Consider the following 10124-nt stretch of genomic DNA (forward strand, 5'->3'; position numbering starts at 1 on the left):
TACAGGGGATAACTTTGATTCTTTTGCATCTATTCAGACCTGTTCTGTGAGCTAGTATGTGGTCTATCTTGGAGAATGATCCATGTGCAGCCAAAAAGAATGTGTATTCTGATTTTTGGGGGTGGAATACTCTATAGACGTCTATTAAGTTCATATGTTCCAAAGCTTGGTTCAGTTCTAGTATTTCATTGTTGATTTTTTGCCTAGATGATCTGTCTATTTGTGACAGTTGGGTATTTAAATCCACCACTACGATTGTGTTTGTGCTTATTTGGTTTTTCATGTTACTTAATATTTACTTTATATAGTTGGGGCATTAATATTTCATGTACATATGTTTATGATTGTCATCTCTTCCTGCTGAATTGTTCCCTTTACAAGGATGTAGTGGCCTTCTTTGTCTCTCTTAATGAATTCTGGTTTGAAATTTACTTTGTCTGCGAATGAGGTTGCTACCCCTGCTTTTTTCTTGGCTCCTGTCATGTGGACAAGTGTTTTCCATCCTTTCACTTTCAGTCTATGGACTTCTTTTTGCACTAGGTGTGTTTCTTGTATACAAGATATTGTTGAATTTTGCTTCTTAATCCATTCTGCCAGTCTATTTCTCTTGATTGGTGAGTTGAGGCCATTGACATGGATGGTTATCACTGATATATTCTGACTTATTATTATCATGTTATTGTCCTTTTGTTGACTCTTTTTATTGTTTTCCCCACTCTCCTTTTAGTTTCTTGCCTTGCCTATTTGATTTGCTCTGTTGGGCCTCATGGTGTTGTGACCCTTCATTGTCCTTTTCTAGGATATTGTTTAGAATCCCTTGTAGTGCTGGTTTGGTGATCATGAAGTTTCTCAGGTACTCTTTGTCATGGAGGTACCTTATTTCCCTATCCATTTTGAAAGAGAGTTTTGCAGGATACATCAGTCTAGGCTGGAGTTTGTTTTCTTTTAGGACTTGAAATACCTCACTCCAGGCTCTCCTTGACCTAAGGGTTTGTGTTGAGAAGTCTGCTGTGATTCTGATGGGCTTTCCTTTGCATGTGATTTGTTTATTTTTCTCTTACTGCTTGTGATATTTTGTTCTTCTGTTGGATTTCTGGGATCTTGATTATTATATCTCTAGGTGTAGATTTTTTGATCATGGCTAGTCAGAGTTCTATATGCCTCACTTATCTGTATGTCTAATTCTTCCCTTCTGTTTGGGACATTTTCTGTCATTAATTCTGTGAACAGCTTTTTAAAGTCATTTGTATTTTCTTCTGCTACTTCATGGATTCCTATCAGTCCTATGTTATTTTTCTTTGTATCATCTAGAAGTTCTTGGATTGATTTCTCATGATCCCTTACTGTTTTTAAGAGATCTCTCTTTTCAGGGTCACTGACTGCAATCCTATCTTCTATATCTGAAATTCTATCTTTGCAATCTTTTATTCTGTGCTTACACTTTCAATAGAGTTTTTAATCTCCTGGATATCTGTTTTATGGATTCCATTTCTTTCCTCTGTTGGGCATTCATTGTTTCCATTTCTTTCTTATGCCGGTCTTTTATGGCTTCTATCATGGTCCTGAGCTCATCTTTTTTTTTTTTTTTTTTTTTTTTTTTTTTTTTTTTTTTTTGTTTTTTTTTTTTTTTTTTTTTTTTTTCACCATCTCTATGGTCATCTGGGAAATTATTTCTGTTTTGAATTTATTCTGTTTTGATTGATCTGTTTTGTTACTCTCTGTACTATGGGTTCAGGGTGTCCTGCTGGTTCACTGTCAGACTTTTCATCCTCATTTGCCCTACTGTTTGGCATTGGTGAACTGGAAGTCTGTCTTTGTGTCTTGCTTAAGTGTTTTCTCATTTTTATTTTTGTTGTTGGGTTGTCCTTGCTTTAATTTCTGGGTTACTAGTTAAATCTTCCTGATGTAGTTGTGCTTTAGCTTTTGAGTCTCTAATGACTCATAGACATTCTCATTTTCATAGTATTAGAGAATACAACTCATTAAATCAATCACAATCCTTTATCCCAATTGATACATTCAGCAGCACAATAAGATCAAGCAAAACTTGCAATTTGACCACTTGTGGTAGTCATTTATCTATCACCTTTAAACCATGTGAATTAAATTAAAATCAAGAAGCAGCCCAAAATATGTTTGCAGTGAATATGCTTTTCAATATAGCATCTTTTAATCATTTAGGATGGGGGCTTAGACTGAGTTAGGATAAGAGGAGTAGATAAGTGAAAGTATTGGACAAGGTTTCAAGTGAAGCCAGAGGACACAGAATGACAACACAATCTTTACAAAACTATTAATTTCAAAAGGGATAGACAAAGTGCAAGAATAAGGACAAGAATATGGCGCCTTAACAGTAACAGGGACTTGTTTTCCCTTGAAACTACTGACCCATGAGTGAGGTAAAATGACAAAAGAAAAGAACATAAAGAAAAAAGAAAAAATGATAAAAGAAGTATGAGTTAGGGTAGGATCAGGAATAGAAAGGGAGATGAGGAATAATATGGTGGAGCAAGAGACTGAGTTGGAGAAAGAGGACAGAAAAAAGAAAAAGATTGCAGGGTGGAATGAGGAAAAGAAAGACAATAAAAAGAATTTGTAGGGCCTCTTTCAGACTATGTCTCTGCTGTCATAATATACCATGTGGAGACCCAAGTTCCCTGATCTCAGCTAGCCAATGGCAAATCCCCGTGACTCAGACTGACCTCAGGCCACAGGCCTAAATTGAGTTCCCCAACCTGCAAGGTCAAACTCCACACAATTCTATTACAGGTTTCCCCCACCCTTTCTTTAAAGATGTTCAAAGTTGAGAGCTCAGAAAAATACCCTTTATGACCACCTATGCCTCTGCAGAGTGGGTCGAAGGACTGGCCCAATCAGGAAGTCTGACAGCGTGATGGGGTAGGCCATTGGGGGTGTTTTAAGGGGGCCTGCGTGCAGCTACCTTCCTTGCTGGAGCTGGTGGCAGAGCAGTCAGGGGAGGTCACGGGCCCACCAAATGGGCCTGGAGGGAGACCAGAGGGAGAGATCTCAGGGTGGCCTTCCTTGCTGGGGCTGGTGGCATGCAGGCAGGGGATTGCTCAGACCCAGGCAGTTTTTTGTTTTTTGTTTTTTTTTCAAATGAGGAAAGGGAGACTCAGAGAATAGGAGACCTGTTGTGTAACATAGCTCACAGGTGGAAAAAATGGATTTGTAATTGAGATCGTCTGATGTCCATTATGGTGCACTGTTGCTTATACTAAAGCAACCTTGAGAGCAATTTTAGCAAATCTACACAAACGGTCAAATATTGGTCACTTTGAAAGAACACCATCCTAAACAATAGGATTCATAGTTAAGTAGAAGCCACTCATTTGACTCCAAGAATAACAAAAGCAGAGGTGCTCAGAAGAAATAATAGATAGAATTCTCCCTTCTCCATCTGTGAAGAGGAGTAACTCACTCAGCAGTACTGCAGGAAGAGCCAATCTCAGAAAATTCAATGCAGAGTACTTGAGAAACTATAGCTTCCCCCACCTCTCAGTCACCTCCAGACATGAAAATTTCTGTTCTCAGTTCCATCTGTCATTTTCAGAAATAAAAAAGCATACAGCAAGGAAGGAAAATTATTGACAGAACAGCAGTGTGATTGCGATAGAGGATGGAAGGTAGAAAATAAACCCAATGCACAGCATGATAACATTATGCAAGTCTTAATAGGATGAGACATGTAGTGGTCATGATGATCTAAATATCACTGAAATAATATACAGTACTAGATCACTAATGGCAATGACTATGCAGGGGCATATTTTTTAACAAAATCATCACATTTGTTCAAAGTTGACTAATGCAGTCAATTCTAGGCTCTTTTAGTAAGAAAAATTAAGCCTGTAAAAGCATGAGTTAAACAATGTGTGGTTTTAAAATTAAGTTTATTGGTATATTTTAGGCACACAATATAATGACATTCATCATTGGGAATTTGTACCTTTACATAATCTATCTTGGTTATTATTTTTTCCCCATTCCCCTGCCCTCCCTTCAAGCACCCCACCCCGCCCTATCTAAACAATGTTTTACTCTTAATGTTTAGGAAGACTCTGACAACTTACAATGAATTCTCACACCTATACTGTCCCTTTTGATTTGGGGGAGGTACCAGGGATTGAACTCGAGGCCTTGTGCTTGCAAGGCAGTCCACTGAACCGCTGAGCTAAATCCCCAGCCCTCCCTTTTGATTCTTTAAAGGTGAACTATTCCCATGTTAATGTTGAGGAAGCTGGGTCTTGAAGACTCAGCCCTTTGGCCAAGGACACACAGACTGCAAAGTTATAGAGCTGAGGCTGGAACCATCCTGAACCCTTCCCTCTAAGCAAGACATTCAGTTCAACTAGGTTCACCAACACTCACTATGATTCCACTTTGGTGTCGAGCAAAATAAGCATGGTCTTAGTTAATAATTACATTACCTGTTGACTAAGATTGGTGTCAGAAAAGCTTGGCACATAACATTTATTACTGAGTGAACGTAGGTCTTGATGAACCTTTTGTCCAGGGCAAAGAGAAGCAATACTTTGCTGCCTGACTCACATGCATCTAGACTCTTACAAAACCACAATCACTCTCTTTAGAGCAACCATTTGGGTAAAAAGCAAGAACCAAGATACATCATGTAAAGGTACAAGATCCCAATGATGAATGCTACTCTGTTGAATGTCTAAAATGTACCAATAAACAGTGCAAACAAAAAAGAAAAATTCTATGGAGACAGAATGTACTCTATGGGAAAAAGCAAACTTCCCATTAATCAATGATCTGTTCCTAATAAAATGTCTTATTCCCTTGTTCTGAGCCAGTGCTCCCCCCTTCAATGTTCCCTGCAACACCCATTACCCCTTAAAGAACCTGTCAGTTTCATAAATACTGGAAAGCTCCAGAAGACATTGTCTTAGCCTGATAAGAAGTTTAAATATCCTGGACCCCCACTTATGCATTCAGATCTTCTCTTTTCTTTTATAATCCTGCTGCCATATCCTTGTTGTGATTGGAGATCTGATCAGACTCCAATAATCAAGGAAAACATATATTGTAGAAACAATGTCAGTGAAACACTATTAATTTTTATCACTATAAAGAAATAACTGAGCCCAGCATGGTGGCACATGCCTACAACTCTAGGTACTTGGGAGGTAAGTTGATTTTCAGTTCCAGGCCAGCCTAGGGCTAATAGGGAGACTCCATCTTAAAAATGGGAAATATCTGACACAGGCTAGTTATGGAGGAAAGAAATGAACTGAACTCACAGTTTTAGAGGTTCAAAGTTCAAACTGTACATTGCGGGTTCAGTGGCTAAGTGCTGCCCCATGAAATAAAATGGTTGCTCTAAAGAGAGTGATTGTGGTTTTGTAAGAGTCTAGATGCATGTGAGTCAGGCAGCAAAGTATTGCTTCTCTTTGCCCTGGACAAAAGGTTCATCAAGACCTACGTTCACTCAGTAATAAATGTTATGTGCCAAGCTTTTCTGACACCAATCTTAGTCAACAGGTAATGTAATTATTAACTAAGACCATGCTTATTTTGCTCGACACCAAAGTGGAATCATAGTGAGTGTTGGTGAACCTAGTTGAACTGAATGTCTTGCTTAGAGGGAAGGGTTCAGGATGGTTCCAGCCTCAGCTCTATAACTTTGCAGTCTGTGTGTCCTTGGCCAAAGGGCTGAGTCTTCAAGACCCAGCTTCCTCAACATTAACATGGGAATAGTTCACCTTTAAAGAATCAAAAGGGAGGGCTGGGGATTTAGCTCAGCGGTTCAGTGGACTGCCTTGCAAGCACAAGGCCTCGAGTTCAATCCCTGGTACCTCCCCCAAATCAAAAGGGACAGTATAGGTGTGAGAATTCATTGTAAGTTGTCAGAGTCTTCCTAAACATTAAGAGTAAAACATTGTTTAGATAGGGCGGGGTGGGGTGCTTGAAGGGAGGGCAGGGGAATGGGGAAAAAATAATAACCAAGATAGATTATGTAAAGGTACAAATTCCCAATGATGAATGTCATTATATTGTGTGCCTAAAATATACCAATAAACTTAATTTTAAAACCACACATTGTTTAACTCATGCTTTTACAGGCTTAATTTTTCTTACTAAAAGAGCCTAGAATTGACTGCATTAGTCAACTTTGAACAAATGTGATGATTTTGTTAAAAAATATGCCCCTGCATAGTCATTGCCATTAGTGATCTAGTACTGTATATTATTTCAGTGATATTTAGATCATCATGACCACTACATGTCTCATCCTATTAAGACTTGCATAATGTTATCATGCTGTGCATTGGGTTTATTTTCTACCTTCCATCCTCTATCGCAATCACACTGCTGTTCTGTCAATAATTTTCCTTCCTTGCTGTATGCTTTTTTATTTCTGAAAATGACAGATGGAACTGAGAACAGAAATTTTCATGTCTGGAGGTGACTGAGAGGTGGGGGAAGCTATAGTTTCTCAAGTACTCTGCATTGAATTTTCTGAGATTGGCTCTTCCTGCAGTACTGCTGAGTGAGTTACTCCTCTTCACAGATGGAGAAGGGAGAATTCTATCTATTATTTCTTCTGAGCACCTCTGCTTTTGTTATTCTTGGAGTCAAATGAGTGGCTTCTACTTAACTATGAATCCTATTGTTTAGGATGGTGTTCTTTCAAAGTGACCAATATTTGACCGTTTGTGTAGATTTGCTAAAATTGCTCTCAAGGTTGCTTTAGTATAAGCAACAGTGCACCATAAGGGACATAACTTCACCACCTACAATTTTACTTAGTAGGGATCTACCTGTCAACAAAGCAGTAGTCTCTAACCTCCTAATGCTTTCATTTTAGTTAGAGACACAAAACACAAATCAGCAACTGAACATAAAGACTACCAGGGATAAATGAAGCACCCCCCAAACAAGGGCGAGTGGCAGAGTAGGAGGGAGCTGTGTGGCCCTTTGCGAAAAGTCTGTCCCAGGCGAGCGAAGCGCTTGGCTTGTTAAAGAACAGCAAAGATCGGTGTGGCTGGAGTAGACTGGGGTAGGAGGGGCACCTCCTCAGCACCCAGGTCCTGGTGTGTCAGTCAGGACTTTGGCTTTGATGCTCTAAGGGTGTGTGTGATCCCTTCTCCGTCTCTCTGTCTGTCTCCTCATTTCAGGGGCAGGTCTTTGGCAACTGGAGACCACATTCCAGCGACCGAATGAATGAAGGCCCCCGTGTGTCTGTGCCATTGCTAACCATCTTGACTTTTCCTGTGGCTCGCTCACAGGGCAGGGCTTCCTGAACACTCTATTTTTGGCTTGTAAGAAAAATTATGTAGTTCTCATCTTGATGAAATTTCACAAGTCCCAACTCCCTGTAATTTCTGTTGTACAAGATTTAGTAGTCTTCAGTTTTCCTTTTCTTGCTTCTGTGTCTGGAGGGAGCTCCTTCTCCCAGGTGGGCAGTGCCATGAGATGGGTCTTAGGCTGTCTGCGCTCAGACCCACTCCTGGGCACAGGAAGAGGTGAGGGGACAGGCAGGGGAGGACCAGGCAGGGAGTAGAGGGCAGGAGGCGTGGCAAATGGGCCAGAGCCATGGGCCAGGGCCAGGAGCGCACCTTTCTCCATGAGCTGCCCCCAAGAAAGGTGTCAGGGGACTTGAAGCTAAGGGTGTGAAACTCTTATGTATTGTTTGTTTGGTTGTTCATTGTAAAGCGATTCTCACCTGTTCCAGAGATCTGCACGTTGTAATCCTACCTACACCCATTTTTACCCTGGAAAAATCACAGTGATCAGAACAGCTTAAAGGTCACAGAGCCTCCCCTAGACACATCAAGAATTTGTTCACAGGATAGAGTGGAGAGAGCAAAGATGGCAAAGATGAGTGTGAACTGATGACCCCGGCCGTGACCTTCAGAGCTTGTTTGACAGCGCTGAAGAAATGATCCCCTGGCTTCCCTCCCCGTGTTGCCCTTCCCTGGTCTTCTAGTGTTGTCTTCCAGACAGAAAACATTCATGTCATTCTTCAAACTGCTTTCTGGCCACATAACAAAGTTTTCAAAGTGTCACAGACAGTTCCCTCTGAGCACACATACCCTGTTTTATACTTGAGATCATATATGTTCCTTTTGGACTCCAGGTACATAGCGTACATTTGTCCCTTTGTATAGCTGGATTTATGAGCTCTGAAAGGTTCTAACAACTGGTGGTTGATCACATTGCCCAGGTAGGACAGCTGCACAGGGTTCTGCCCACATTGTCCACTCTCCCCAAACATTGTTATCAGGATAATTCCCCCAAACACTTCCACTCGACTCTGCTTCCAGATCACCACCTCTAGGTGACATCATGGGAACTTAGTGGAAATAAATCTCTGGAGAAACCTACGCTGGACAGATATTGAAATGGATGTCCGAGGGATGGCGTTATTATCTCTTCAGTGTGCAGGGTTTATCACTAAAGCAAGGTTTGACAAGAAACACTCCTGGGGCTTCTGTGTACCTTAGTGAATCCAAAGCATTTTTCCCTCCAGTCTGGATATAGCCCAGAGCAAAATGAGAACAGATCTTATTAGCAGCTTAGGACTGGGACCGCAGTGTGGGGATGAGAGGAAGCAGCTATGACATTACATGCTAGTTATTCTTCATTAGCGATACTGCTGCTGCTAATGTTTCACCAGAAGAACAGAACAGGTTTCTGGGTTGCAGATACTGAGATTGGTCCTGCCCCTATTGAAATGGGCCCATCAAAACATATCCTTTCTCGAGCCTCTGAATGATCCACCAGGGAAGTTATAGATCTCTGCAGGGAGGGTGTATGAGTATGGAATGATGCTTGGACCAATACAAATTTGAACCCTAGACAACATCTGAGTGTGCACTCTTCTCAATTAATTTCATTCTTTCTAACTCAGGTTAGATTTTTGACAACAGCATCTGATCATTTTCAACGTGTTCTTTGAAATCTAGAATGACACAAAGGACTGGCATACCAAAAGAAAGACTTTTGGTGGTGGCAAAAAACAACTGCTACTGGCAGATAGGACAGAGAGGTCATTCCTGGCTGGGCTGGCTGAATGGGCCACGCCTGGGTGGGATGTCAGTGGTGGGAAGGTGGGGGACAAAGATGGACCCAAAAGTCCTTCTGTGAGGACCAAGTTTCCAGGTCACAGTGGGCTCCAAACCCCTTACCCAGAATAGAGTAAATGCAAAAGTTCCTTTCTGAGAAATTTCATTCTATGTGACAGTTTCCATTCTATGTGGCAATTTCTCTGTGCTTCTAAAAAAATTCCATTCTTCTCTGTGCTTCCTCCTCTTTTAGGGAAACTCCACCCTGCTTCTGTTCCTCTTTTTAAAATGCTAAGACAAGCTTCCTTTTGTGTGATCTAATCAATATAGGAATTAATTATAGTGGATATAGATAGTTATATATCTTAGTTAGCAAAAGTCAGAAAAGAGGAATTAATTGTCTAATGAAAAGAGGGATTAATTCTCTAAAGGCCTTAGGTAACTTTCCAATACGTACCCTCCCAGCACCCCATAATAAATTTGCAAATGTAAGCATTAGGTCATGTTCCAATGTGCCCTCCCGATGCCCCTTGATGATAAGGGAAAACTAAAAATAGTAACAGAAAAATCCTATATAAACTTGGTTCAAAGTTGGATCTGGGCTCTCAGTCTGAAGCCGCTGTGACGGTGACACCCGAGAGTCCAAGCTCGACCTTGCAATAAACTCCTCTTGCAATTGTATCGGACATGACTCCTTGGTGGTCTTTGGGGACTTTGTGACTTGGGCACAACACTTCCAGCTTAGGGGAAAAAAGCCAGGGAAAGCAAGGGAAAACCATTTCCCAACACAGTGAGCAAGAACTATTTTGTTTACTTTAAAGCTGGGGAAATAAAAGTTCAAAATAGTTAGTTAAATCAGGGCTATATGATAGAACCTTGATCCTCAAAATTTAAAGGCTTTTTTTTCCCCAAAAAAACTGCAAACAAGCAGCTTATCCAGCTGTACATTGTGATTTTCTTTTTTTTTAACACAAGTTCTCATGGAGTAACCCAGGCTGGCCTTGAACTCATAATCTTCCTGCCTCTGTTTCCCAGGTGCTAGGATTCCACACACAGGCTAGCCTGCTATAATCT

Source organism: Fukomys damarensis, unplaced genomic scaffold, assembly GCF_012274545.1.
Source record: "Fukomys damarensis isolate Sample0158 unplaced genomic scaffold, DMR_v1.0_HiC HiC_scaffold_20, whole genome shotgun sequence".
In the NCBI taxonomy this organism is placed as follows: Eukaryota; Metazoa; Chordata; class Mammalia; order Rodentia; family Bathyergidae; genus Fukomys; species Fukomys damarensis.